At 45.4% G+C, this 13,395-nt stretch overlaps 1 protein-coding gene across 10 annotated transcripts in view; it reads right to left on the bottom strand.

The window, feature by feature from the left end:
* The window catches only part of LOC133418761 (zinc finger MIZ domain-containing protein 1-like), a 165,337-nt gene that overhangs the window by 60,126 nt on the left and 91,816 nt on the right, over positions 1 to 13,395 (bottom strand). The gene's annotated exons all lie outside the window — the stretch shown is intronic.

Raw genomic sequence — 13,395 nt, 5'->3', positions numbered from 1 at the left:
GTTCAAACACACAAAAAAAAAAGAAAAAAGTGACGCAAATTTCATTTGATGACAAGATCGTGTCGCGGCAGGGACGTGGGAGACGGTGACGCTAAGCAGTCCTGAGTGAAGACACCAAAGCAGAACATTATCTCAAGCGGAGTAAGTTCTGAACTGTCACCGGAGCACGCCTCGGCGTATAAACAGAGTTTCAGACGCATTAAAAGCCAACCTTGCAAAGCGAGGGTCCCGTCCCATGTAATGTGACGGGTTTGCGCGCCCCCTGCTCTGCCGGGGATGGAGACGGAGTGAGAGGGAGAGAAGGGTAGGCAGTGATTAGCTTTATCCCGCCATCGCGGCAGAACAAATGGATCACGAAGCCTCTCCGCCGAGCTGTCGAGGCGCCGAGGAGCAGCAAACAGATTTAATTTATTCATAAAAGTGGCTTGTGAACCCAAAGGGGCTCGGGGCTGGGAGCCGTACGGGGAAAGTACTTCTTCTGATTTATACGGCTCTTATTTACATAGTTTCCATGATAATGATGGAATGATTGCACTTGCCGGAGTAGCTAATTGTTGAGTTTTAAAAGGTTTGTAAGACATTACTGGCAAGTATGACGGGGCGATAAGTGATATGCTAGATTTCAAATACTCAATTTGATGGTAAAAAGTGTGTAAATTGTGAAAGTATCACCATAAAGTGGTTGATATGCACAACTATGGCAATAGTTCAGTTTGATGGGTAAATATGACCCCGAGTTAAAGGTGGGTACTTGCACGACCGCCGATAGGGCCAGAACTGAAAAAAAAAAAAAAAAAAAAAAAAAAAAAAGTTTCAAAATATGCCTATTTGTGGAAAGAATATGTAGTATTTGAGTTACATAAAAGCTTGTTATTTGTTTTCTTCCTAATTGTCCTTGTGGTCAAGAACCCCCAACACAAAAATGGTTTGGCCGCTGATCAAAATTTGACGCTATCATTTAATTCAACCATTAGATTGGTCAAAATGTCCGGTCAGCACAAGTCCGGTGCTCAGAAAAGAAGAGGAAAGAGAAGAAGAGAATAGAGGCCTCAGAGATTCTCTACACCAATATTTTAAAAAGGTGGTGACGGTGAAGCTGGAATTAATAAAGTCAGCGTAGAGCAAGGTAAGAAACAGTGCAGCCAACGTTTACCAACCTTGTAACTTTTTTTTTTTTTTTTGATTTTTTTGGGCTCTAGTGGCCCTTTATTGAAGTTGCAGACTGGAAAGGGGTAGAGAGAGAGAATGGGGATGACATGCAGCAAAGGTGCGCAGGCCAGGATTGGAACCTGCGACCGCTGCAGGAGGACTGTAGCCTCAGTATATGAGCCGCTGTTTAACCCACTACACCACCGAGCGGCCCCCAACCTTGTAACTTAACCTAACTGGCTAGCTCTAATGTTAACGTCCATTAGCTTGTATAAAAACCTGAGGAGCAGAGGGAGAGCAGAGGGAGAGGGAGAAGGAGAGATCCAGGCGCAGGGGGGCCCATCTTAGATTATTTTGTCCGGGACCCCGGCAAGACTGTCAGCTGGCCTGGGTACTTGGACTGTGACTGCGGCACCAGAAACCCTGCTGGCCGACATCCTAACCAGACAGACACACACACACAAATCTTCTCACCTTCCCCTGAGTGCTGGACCGGCATCATAATACCATAACAGCACCCTCAGTCACTCCTAATGTGCTTTACAACAACACTACAGGCAGGGTGTTACACCTCCGCAGAGCACTGCGAAACATCCCCTACAACCCGCTCTTGTGCACACTGAAACACACACACTCTCACACACACACACTCTCACACACACTCACACACACTCCTGACTGATCGAAAAACACCTAAGCCAAGCACTGCTGACACTATTAAAACAGAACAAGGTGGCTCGGGCGAAGAATCCAGCATCATTCTGGCGGCTCGCCGGGACGAGCTGCCCAAGGTGATCGCCTTTCCTGTGAGTCATGTGTTGTAGGTGAATTAGGCAATAAAGGAGTAATCTGTGCCATCATTGACTCGGGCTGTGTGCTGTTCGCAGGCCTTGCTTAAGGGGTGATAAAGAGGAGGGGAGGAGGGAAGCAGGGGGGAGGGATGGAGGAGGAGGAGGAGGAGGAGGAGGAGGAGGAGGAGGAGGGCAGGAAGCATCTCCTCACCCCTCGTGATTTTAATGAGCTCTGATTCCCAGATATGTCTTGTTTTCTTCAGACCGTCGGCCGAGGCCGGCGTGAAAGTGCCTCCTTTAATTATCTTAACATTGTCAAAGACGGCGTGGGCCGGCGGTGAGGGAGAGGTGTTTGGTTTGGAGAGGGCACCTCTAGGACTCCAGGTGTCTGCCTGGTGAGTGGCCAGGCGAGGACAAAGCTCTGTTTGTTGGATGGAGAGGGGGGGTGTGGGGGGCCTGGAGAAGATGGAAATGTGTATGAAACGCCGGCGCTTCCATTGTTGCTTTGCAGAATGTGTCATAATCCCTGGCGGGCTCCATCCAAAGCTGGCATGAAGGATAATATGAGCTGCCTCCTGCCTCCTTCCCCACCTCTCCCCGTTTTCCTCCGCCGCGCACACATACGGACAACGCGGCCACTCGAGCGCACGCACAAGCACGCACAAGCACGCGTTCTTCTCACACCTCCCCACATGGCTCCTTAACAAGCCCGGGAATGGATTCTTTTATTTAATGCGGTTCGGTCCGCAGGATCCAGAGGCGACGGCGAGCTGAGAGCCTCGGCGAGGGCGGGCGGTTTCTCGCAGTTGTGCCACTCAGTCACACAATCTAAGGAAGCCCCGCTGCGTCGGTCGCCGTTCACTGATCTCTCCCTCTTTCTTCATCTCCCACATTCCCTCCCTCCCTCTTGGCCCCGCTCCCTTTTTTTTTCTCTTTTTTCTTTCGTGACCGCTCACATGAGCGAGCCTCCTGGATTCCTGCAGGAAGCCCCGACGTTCAGCACACAGAGATCCTCCAGCCATCAGGCACATCTGCAGCATGATTAGAAAAGCAAAGGGAGCACGGTGGTGGAAGCAGGAGGGTAGCGCTCTAAAGGCCACCCCCTCCTCCTCCTCCTCCTCCTCCTCCTCCTCCTCCTCCTCCTCCTCCTCCTCCTCCTCCTCCTCCTCCTCCTCCTCCTCCTCCTCCTCCTCCTCTCAGCACAAGCAGAAAACAGAGGTTTGGGATCAGAGGGGCCTAAGCAATATCTCCTCTCTAACCAAGTGTAACGTTTCACCAAGTCTCACAGGCCGGTCTCTGCCTGCAATAAAAAAAGGAAAGAAAGAAAAAAGAAACAGGACAAAGGCATATGGGGGCCAGTTTCTCTCTTCATCGTGGAGCCCCCACCCCCCCCGTGTCCCTAGCCCCTCCAGGAGAAACGCAAAACGGCGGAGATCCCAGCCACATGGAAAATGAGCAGCGTTGCAGCGGCTTCTCCTCTCGCTTGCCAGCGAGGCTACTCTTAATTTCCTTCCTCTCTCTCACGCTAATATCAGGGAGGTGGGGGTCAATTTCCCCCCCAACCGGGCCCTGGAGGCAAGCGCAGATGAGCCGCACGAGTGTGTGTGCAGGAGTCCCCCACATGCCACATGCAAAGCAGCGCGGGAGCTAACAGCGAGCACTTGTGCTCTCTCTGTGCCGGCACATCGGCCTCGCTGCTCGTTCCCGCCCGGATTTCCCTCCTGTCATCTCGGAGGGATGTGACTTCAACAGCGACGCTGTTCACGAACACGACTGGGGGGTGTAGCGGGCCGGAGGAGCTAATGCTAAGTCAAGTAAATGCTAAACAAACAGGGATGATAGCATCTATTGTCACCGCAGCCCCGCTGGCATCAGGCAAGCGCCCTCAAACGCCGCCTGCGATTGTGAGAACAGAGATGAAGTCAAATCAGGCGTTTTATTTCCATTTCCGTGAGTGACATTGTTGCCGCTAAAGTGCCAACTCCTTTGGAGCCCCCCCCCTCATTCCTTTCTCCGTTTTCCCTCTCTTCGGGTATCCTGGTTTATTATGCATTCAGCTCATGTGTCCCTCCTTGCGAGTGGCTGTTCATTTTCCACATACCGTGCTTAATCCGGCCAACGAAAATTTTGAAATAGCAGGAGCCACAGACACTACCCAAGAGGAGCCATTATGAGGTCTGGGAGAGGGAGAGAGAGGGAGAGAGGGAGAGAGACTGATAGCGCTGGGGGGGAGGAGTGACAGCCGAAGCTGCAAAGATACATAGAAAGGAATTCAAAGAAGGCTGAGAGCAGAACATGAGCATGTTTCTGTCTTCATTGCTTTACAACTGTGAGGGAGCCGCGGCGATAAGTTAACTTTCTTGGCTGCGGCGTGTGTGTTTGACGGGCTGCTGGTGCTGGTGTGGGTGTGGGTGGGGAGGATGGAGGACCTCCTTGTCTCCATTGTGCCGGTGACCTTCGGCCCTTTGTGACTCTGAGTGAATGGGAGGTAAGAAGGAGGGAGAGTGAGAGATTTTAAATAGTGCATGAGCTCAACCTGCCCAGACACTGATGGACAGCAGCAACATGAGCTTTCTGTTTCACCCAAGAAGCTTGTAAAGACATACCATCAATCTGCCAGACCTTATAATGAACTCGGGAACATCTTCTGCTTTTATCTATCTTTACAATTCGGTGGGTGGCAGTGGGTTTTTTTTTTGTTTTTTTTTTACACACTGCATTGGCCTCTGACAATTAAAACAACCTAATCTCACAAAGTAGGAAACCGCTACAAGAGGAAGGTTGCTGCTGTTGCCTTAGTTTGTCCTGTGATTAAGAATTAAGACGGCTAAGGTCCAAAAAAAGAAAGCCTCATACGGAACTGCTTGGATGATCCACCGACAATCAGGCAAATCAAAAACATTTGATTGGGAAACAGCGTCCAAGGAGATTAAGTGGAATCTGGTTCAGTTTTCTCTCATGTGGCCACACCAGTGGAAACACGACCTTGGTGGAATTTATCTTCTCCTTCTCCACCACAAAAATGAAACATCAAAAGTAAGCAAATAAACATCAGAACTACTGCATATAGTAGATATTATCTGAGCGCATATGAGACGAATTTAACATTTCCGCCGTAAATGTTCGGATGTGCTTTCTTTTAGGGCTGCAGCTATCGAATATTTTAGTAATCGAGTATTCTACTGAAAATTCCAACGATTAATCGAGTAATAGGATAAAACATATTTTTGTTTAGTTAAAGAGCAATTATACATATACATGAGATGTTAGATGTTAATTGACATCACTAAGACTAAATTATATAATCCAGTAGGTTCATGGCTGTGCATTTAAAAACCCTGAACTTACACCAGTTGACCAAATTCACTGCCTTCACTCAAAAAATTAAGGATCTTACCAAGAAGTTTTCTTATTTCTAACCTAAAAATGCCATTTCACCTGATAACACACATAATTTAAAAGGTTAGGTGTTTTCCCGTGTGTTTCAATTGAACTTTCATTTGTATCAAGCAAATTTTAAGTTCTAGTTAAAGGAGCTTGAGGCTCCTTTTAAGAAATGAGACTCTCTAGCGCCACCCTTCACCACGACGGCCGTCGGGGGTACTGCATCCAACAGTGAAGCCGGCACGGGAGAACGGGGAGAACGCGCATGCAGCGTCATGTGACGTCACATCCACAGCCCAGCGCGGGAAATTTGGGACCGAATTGCAGCACATTTTGCAGCACACAGCCTGTTCAAGGCAAAGGAGAGATACACTAGAGGGCTCATTCTTTTGGGTTTGGAACGCTTCATCTGACATTATTACTAGAAAACTTAAAATGTATACGGATTTTTTTCATAAATCTTGCCACAATCCGGCCTCAAGCTCCTTTAAGTTTTAAGTTAAAGTATAAGATTTTGAGTTTTGGCAGTGTTCAAAATATAATTATGAGACCTGCTGTATTGGAGCACATTAGACACCAGTGCTGCTTGTTTTATCCATGAATGACTACAGAGCTAAAATTGAAAACTACCCAGTTAGCTTTATTACGTTTTTATTTTTCTGGCATTTTCTGCCTTTTCTTTTAGTTAAAACTGTAGCGGGAACAGATGTTTAGAGGAACCTATGTATGTACCGGGTTAGAGGGGGAACATATAGGAGAACGGACCAGAAGAATATAGCGTGGATTGAAAATAAAAGTGAAGCACTGAGCTACATGTGTCTCCCATCTGGGCCATTGCAGACTCATTGCCTGAGCACATAGATATATAATATATCTATGCCTGAGCACGGCATGTTACTAAAACCAAACATATCTGCCGCCTCTTTCTTCTTCCTTTATGTGCGCGGCGTCAGCGCACTGTACCGCATTAAATGTAGTCCGGGCGAAATACCTGCTTTGAGCTGGCAAAATTAAACGATTCCTCGAGGCAGAGAAAATTCCTCGATCATTTTTTGTAATCGAATTATTCGAGGAATCGTTTCAGGCCCCGTTTACACGGAGCAAAAACGGAGGCGTTTTCATGCGTTTTGGCCGTTCGTTTACACAAAAACGCAGCTCAAAGTCACCAAAAACGATCATTTCTGAAAACTCCGGCCAAAGTGGAGATTTTCAAAAACTCTGTTTTCCCGTTTGCGTCTAAACAGAGGAAAACGGAGGAAAAACGGAGGAAAACAGAGGAAAACAGAGGAAAACGGAGATTTAAGCTTCAGAACGTCACATTATGCAACAGAAACGTCACCAGCGTCATGTGTGCGACCTGTGTTTACAATTAGTTTGGCCACCGTCAATATTTTCTTGTATTTTACCTGTTTTATATTCTAAAGTCACACTTAAAAGTAACTCCACTTCTCTGTCACTCCAAACGAAAGACTCTCGGTCCGTCTTGGAAGTAAAGCCTCAATTATGGTCCCGAGTTAAATCGACGCAGAGCCTACGGCGTAGGGTACGTGGCGATGCGCGCCGTACGGTGTGCGTTGGTGTAACGCGGAACCATAAATCAGCCTTAACTGGAAGTTACACGTGTCATTTGTTGATGTTTTTTCCAGGATTCTGATTGGCTGGCATGACGTTAACAGCGTATTTATGCGGATTCGTGTAAACGAGGATATTTTTGAAAACGTAGAGGGGAAAATATCCGTTTTTTTAAATACCCGGCTACGTGTAAACGTGGCCTCAGCCCTACTTTCTTTGGAGAACGTTTTCTCGGTGGATCCGACGCAGCTCATGAAAGTATACGTGTTTCCACGTCCGCTGATCGTCTGATAACTCATGGTAGTGGACTGATGCGGCGTTAACAGGCCACTCAGTTCCACAGTCGTCTGTCCTCCTCAATGAGAAGCCTCTCATTCCACAAATGTGCTCAATTAAAAAGAGCAGAGAGCTTGGAGAGGGGCAGCGAGAGGCCGTTCCCAGTGCCTGTTTGATCTGGATTCCCTAATTGGTCAATGACAACACATTACCAGACAGACAGACGCTTGACTCGCGGAGTAGAGGCTTTTTACAGCAGCGGTTCAACCTCCTCTCCTCTCACGCCCCCTCCGTGACCAGCCTGAGTGCGTCTGTACGCTGAAAAGACGAGTGGGGTCCGCGGCGTGGGAGGAGGGCTGATTTAGAGTAAGGCCTCACAAGCTGCAGTAAATCTGAATCACAAATCTCACGTATTGGAGCCATGTGGGACAAACACAAACATGTGATGAATCCCATGCAACATGCAGACCTCTTCCCCTCCTCTGACGGTTCCTGACTCCGCACCGTGCCGCTCGCGTCGCTCTAATTCGCCAGATATCTCAGGCTGCCATGTTTTGATTGCCTTTGTGTAAATGGATTGGGAAGCCTCTCATCTCCCATGCAGCTGTGAAGACAACCGGTGTGTCGGTGGGGGGAGAAAAAGGGGGAATCCCAGGAGATGAGTAGGCTCAGAAGAGTCCTCGATAGAAACTGACATTATTCATTTTGCATTAATTGTTTTTGGTGAACATCCCATGCTTCCTTCTTAAGGCGTCCTGAATTATTTTGTTCACTATACATTACTTTACCTACCACCAAGCCACTCCAGCATGGAAAAATAGAGAAAGATCTGTTGGCAAATCAGAAAGCGTGAGAGTCTCAAGAGGTCCACATCACATACTCGTAGGACAGTATGTCTCATTTTATATAATCTTACAGCAAGCTAAAAATAGCAGCAAGTGAATATTTAATGCCTGGATGGGTAGCAGTTTGCATGAGTTATGCAATTCAAGACTAAAGCTGTCATTAGACATGACAACGGCTCATCCTTTCATGCACAAGCATCATATTTGCTACAGAGGGAGCAAGCCCCAAACATGTCGATGAGAGTCGTTGCTAAGTGAGCTGCTATCTGGCTCATTGTGAAATTTGGCTTATTTGGACCACCACATGTGCTGTGTGTGCTGATCTGAAATTGGGCAAGACGTGCACCTGGTTGAGTTTTGGAACCACAACTTTAGCCAATATACAATATGTTGGAAGACATTTTTAACATTATATGCTGTCAATTATATATGCTGTGTATTATATGCTGTTTTAAGAATTTAAATCTGCAATCTGTAAGATTATATGTGTGTATATATATATATACATATATATGTATGTATATCAAAGTTCCTTCAGCAGATCCCCACCGAAATATCTCCAGAGCTGCGGGCAGATGTTTACGGAAAAATACGCCGTTCTCGTCGGTGAAATCAAAAGGTCACTGCTGCAGTTTAGCCGACGCTGGGAACGGCCTCTCGTGGCCAGTCGAGGAAGTGCAATGAATCTTAGTTCCGCATGAGGCTCAAACCAGGAGATGGTTGGCGCTCAGTAACGCCTTGAGGCGCCACGCTTACCGGTAAGCCATCTCCGACGGCCAAAGGATATCTTAACTAGCAGTTAAGATATCAGATTCAGAATCGATTATCACGCTTTGATTCGATCCGATTCGATTTGATCCGATATTGATTTGGGTTACTGTTAATAAAACTGTTTTTTCAGCTGTTGCATGAATTATATGACTGTCTAGTTCTGCAACATATTAATACTGGTATTATATTGAGATTCAACAGCAAGTATTGGCAGCTAATGATGCTGTAAGGACCAATCAGCTCCCAGAATGCTGATAGAACTGCTTTAGGAAACATCGTGGGGCAGAATTACCAAACAGATCCAGGGAGGAAACAGAGGACGAAAGAAATCGCTTTTATTTTTTCCCCATTTATGAGAATTTGGTTTTTAACATTTATGCAAATGTAACCTCAAGACAGTATATAAAGCAAAGAAATATAGACAATTTATGCAATTATAACTGAAAACTTGAATGTTTTCATACCTTTAAACATATTTAAAGGCAAAAACATGGCACCAGTTATTCTCGTGTCCGACAAAATATTCCTTTTTTGGGCATAAACACAAAAGTACCAAAAGTGTAATGTAATGATGAAAATCTTTAGACGTATCTTTAGACGTATGAATCGATTTTTAGGAATTAATATGAGAATCGATTTAAAATCGGAGAATCGATCTTTTCAACACAGGCCTACTGTGTACGTCATTCTTTCTCACTCCAGGAGTGACAAATAAACACTCCAGTAATCTTATTTAACCGGGAGGGCTGTTGCTACATAGCATGCCTTTAAACTAAGATTTAAACTCTCCCGAAGCGGAGCAGTAATGACTAAAGGCATTATTGTGACGTAATCCATGATTATTTTCAGTACCACTTAACAGTTTACAAGCTTTTTTTAGTACATTTTTTCTTTTTTGATAGCCTGACTACGAGGCTTCACATGCAAAACAGAAACTGAAAAGAATTAATACATTTCTTTTCTCGACTCCATTAATCAAAACTTCAGTGTGAACTCACTTTCCTCTCTCAGACAGGCCGTGTATGCAGCTCACAGGTGTAATTTAGCAGCAACTCGACTCTAGCCGTTGGAAAAACAACAGAGCTCCACATCATTCATCAGAAGTTGAGGTAGCTTGACAGGTGAACATAAGCAGAGCTGCCTGCAGTAGCATTTCCAGAAGAGTGTGGGACACACGCACAGTTAGAGATAAACAAACACACAGGGAGGGAAAGGTGCGAGAGAGGCTGCAACACTTTCGGGGCGGAGGAGGACGAGAGATGTGTGCATTGGATCAGGAAAAATAATGCTGCCAGACTCGGAAAAGGCTGAGTAATTCTGTATCCTCTGGTTTCAGCCCCTGAAAACTGCTGAACCATCAGCAATTACAGGCCGGTTGGGTGGTGAATCTCTCTCTGTGGCGATAAAGCCGGCTCTCTGCTGGGTGATGCTGCAGAGGTGTGTGGGCCCCGGGTCACCTGGCCGCCAGCGAACACACGCAGCAAGACAAAGGCTACTGCGTGACTATCGCCCAGACAAATCACGGCGTGCAAATCAAGGCGACACTTTGCATCTCCTTTTCCATGACTGCGAAGTTTACACTGTCAGCGGCGAGCTGATATGCAAAGCAGGTGTTTTTACAGTAGCACAGGTGAGGGTGATCCATGAGCGGCGGAGCAGAGCGCCGCGAGCAGCCTGACACGCCGCCGCCGAGCAAGACTGACAGGCCACGCTCGCCACTGTAAGACACAAGTTAAAAAGTGCTGAAAACATAATTAGCTAATCCAGTAGAAAGCCCAGATAGGCAGTCACTTAATTAAAATGATGAATTAAGGCCAATAAAGAAAAGAGGAAAAAAAAACTAAAAAAAAACCACTTCTTTCCAAACTGCTGCCTATAATTACAAGTGACTCCTCTTCTCTTTGGCAACGTGTGTGTGCATGTAACAGCGTTTGTATGTGAACGTGTTAGCGTGTGCTCACGTGATTGCTGTGTCTTAATGAGCGGGATGAGGAGGGGAGCGGGGAGGGGGCACAAGTCAGTTTCTGCGGCTCATTCAGCGTTAGGATCCTCGGCTAATGAGATTAGTCAATAATGGATTGAAAGCAAGCGGGCTCCCCTTCCCCGGCACAATGGCCAGCGCGGCCGTCCTGTCAGCGACACATCCTCCACCGGTCGATAGTCACATAAACACGCACACATCCGCACTCACAAACACATCCAAACAACGGGGGGGCCCCCTTTTTAACATATAAATGGGTGTTATAATATCAAATGGTGACTTGTTGGGACAGTACAGACAACAGACAATTCATTACTTGAGATTTCTATAGGAATTGCAAGCACATATGATGTTTTGACCTATAAAAAAAATGACAGATCATTTTTTAGGAAGTCGTTCTGGATGCCTGAAAGCCTTAGATCTCTTTCATGAAGTGAATGAATGCCTTGCAGAGTAAACTGGGTGAAAAAGAGCCGTGCTGAAGCTGCGACTGCAGCGTGCCCGAGAGCCCGGCGAAGGACAAACTAGTCTTGAGGGTTGAGAACTCTTGTTTCTCGGAGAAACATAGACATGAAAGGGACTTTAAGAGCAGTAACAGTGCAAACAGAGCAAATGCATCAACAACCTGTTCGCGAGGGCAAATTAACCTTGCATAAATAAGATACAGGGGTATAAAGGAAGTTTTGTCATTTTTAGCTTGAGGGTCCCCCTATAGGCAAGTCAGATGAGTTGCTTTTACACAGAGGTGTCAAGTAACGAAGTACAAATACTTTGTTACTTTACTTAAGTAGGAATTTTGGTTATCTATACTTCACTGGAGTAATTATTTTTCAGATGACTTTTTACTTTTACTCCTTACATTTTTACGCAATTATCTGTACTTTTTACTCCTTACATTTTAAAAACAGCCTCGTTAATCTATTTCATTTCGGCCTTTAAAAAAAAACTATCCAGTTAAATTGCTCCATCCGGATAGAGTGAATTTGGTTGTGGTTGTTTCAGATGTTCTTGTCCAGTTTTGTTCTTACATCCGTTCCCTCAGATTCCTGCAACTAAACTTGGATGTACATTCCAATAAAGGTTAGGATAAATGATAACATGCCACTGAAGTTTGACTTTTTGCACCATTACAATACTTATAGGCAACTAGTCATCATATCTGCTGCTCTCTGAAACACATGTTAATGCTCAATAGTACACATATATGCTTCTTTAATATATTTGCATTATACTAAGATGCATTCATTTTCAATGGCTTTTGTCCTTAATGGCTTTTTTCCCCCTTACATTACTTTTACTTTTATACTTTAAGTAGTTTTTAAACCAGTACTTTTATACTTTTACTTGAGTAAAAAACTTGAGTTGATACTTCAACTTTTACAGGAGTATTTTTAAACTGTAGTATCTGTACTTCTACCTGAGTAATGAATGTGAATACTGAAGACACCTCTGCTTTTACAACACTGAAATTTACTCATTTCCATTCTTTCTCAGTCACTCGCATTTTCTCCTCCATCATTACTTTCTTTGGTATCTTAGTTGCCTCTGACGTCCCCATGACGCTGGTTTATAACGTAGTGCCGGAAAAGTGCTGTGAAGTGATATGCAGTTGGGAGGGCCATAGCAAGACCCTTCAAAAAATGAAATCAAAACTAATACAAAAAGTGAAAAACAAGTTCCTATTTCAACACCGTGCCCTTGATTTACTCACCTGTGTCCTGCAGAAGTTACTCCAACATCAGCTCTATTTAAGGTCTAAAACTAAGATAACATTTCATTGGATGAAAATGTAACATCTATCACAAACAGACAGGGTCTCTGTTGATCAAATTAAGATAAATAATGGTCATGCATGAAAGGAATCTGCATCTTCAACCAGTTTCTGGACAGTGTGTAAACACAGCAACAGTTTCGATTGCCAGTATGTGATCCTTTGGTAACCAGTAGGAGCCAGACTGGTTGGGTTTTCGTGTCTGGCAGCCTCTCTGGCTGAGGTCAGCGCCGTGCTGCCAAAGGTCAACCCCCCGGGTAATTTGTTTCACCGCGGCCCCCATCCCTACCAAAACACAGGGCGTCGCATCAAGTAAACCAATTATTATCTGACATGAATCGGAGAGCAGCGAGGTCCCACACGACCACTTCCACTATTATTAGCCCCCACCCCCCCAACATACACACATACACGAAAAAAAACCACAAAACACCTTGCCCCCCAAATCCCAGCATGTCTTCGCCGCTACTTATCAGCTGCCAAGTGACTCATTTACCTGATATGTGCAAATCTGTGTGGGATTTAAAGGTAATTTAACCTACATTGAGACAAGAAAACGAATTAAGCGCTGCCATTTCTCTCCCTCTCTTTGTAACCCCCTCCTTCTGTCTCACAAGCAAAAGCAGAGGTCAAAATGGAGCGCTTTCTCCTGCTTAGTATTCAACTGTAATTCTGACAATCTGCATTTTGATGGGCGTACCGTGGAAGTTACTACACGGCTCCTTTAAAGCCGACACGCTGGAAAACAAACAGAGGTCGGCCACTTGGAAATGACTTCCGAGGAATGTTTAAAGACTCCTGAGTAGAACAGCAAATAACTTATAGCGATTTATATTGTTTCATTACCTAAAACTA

The sequence above is a fragment of the Cololabis saira genome, chromosome 19 (assembly GCF_033807715.1).
Source record: "Cololabis saira isolate AMF1-May2022 chromosome 19, fColSai1.1, whole genome shotgun sequence".
In the NCBI taxonomy this organism is placed as follows: domain Eukaryota; kingdom Metazoa; phylum Chordata; class Actinopteri; order Beloniformes; family Belonidae; genus Cololabis; species Cololabis saira.
Note: the sequence above shows the minus strand (reverse complement) of the source record. Positions and strands in the feature narration are given on the sequence as shown.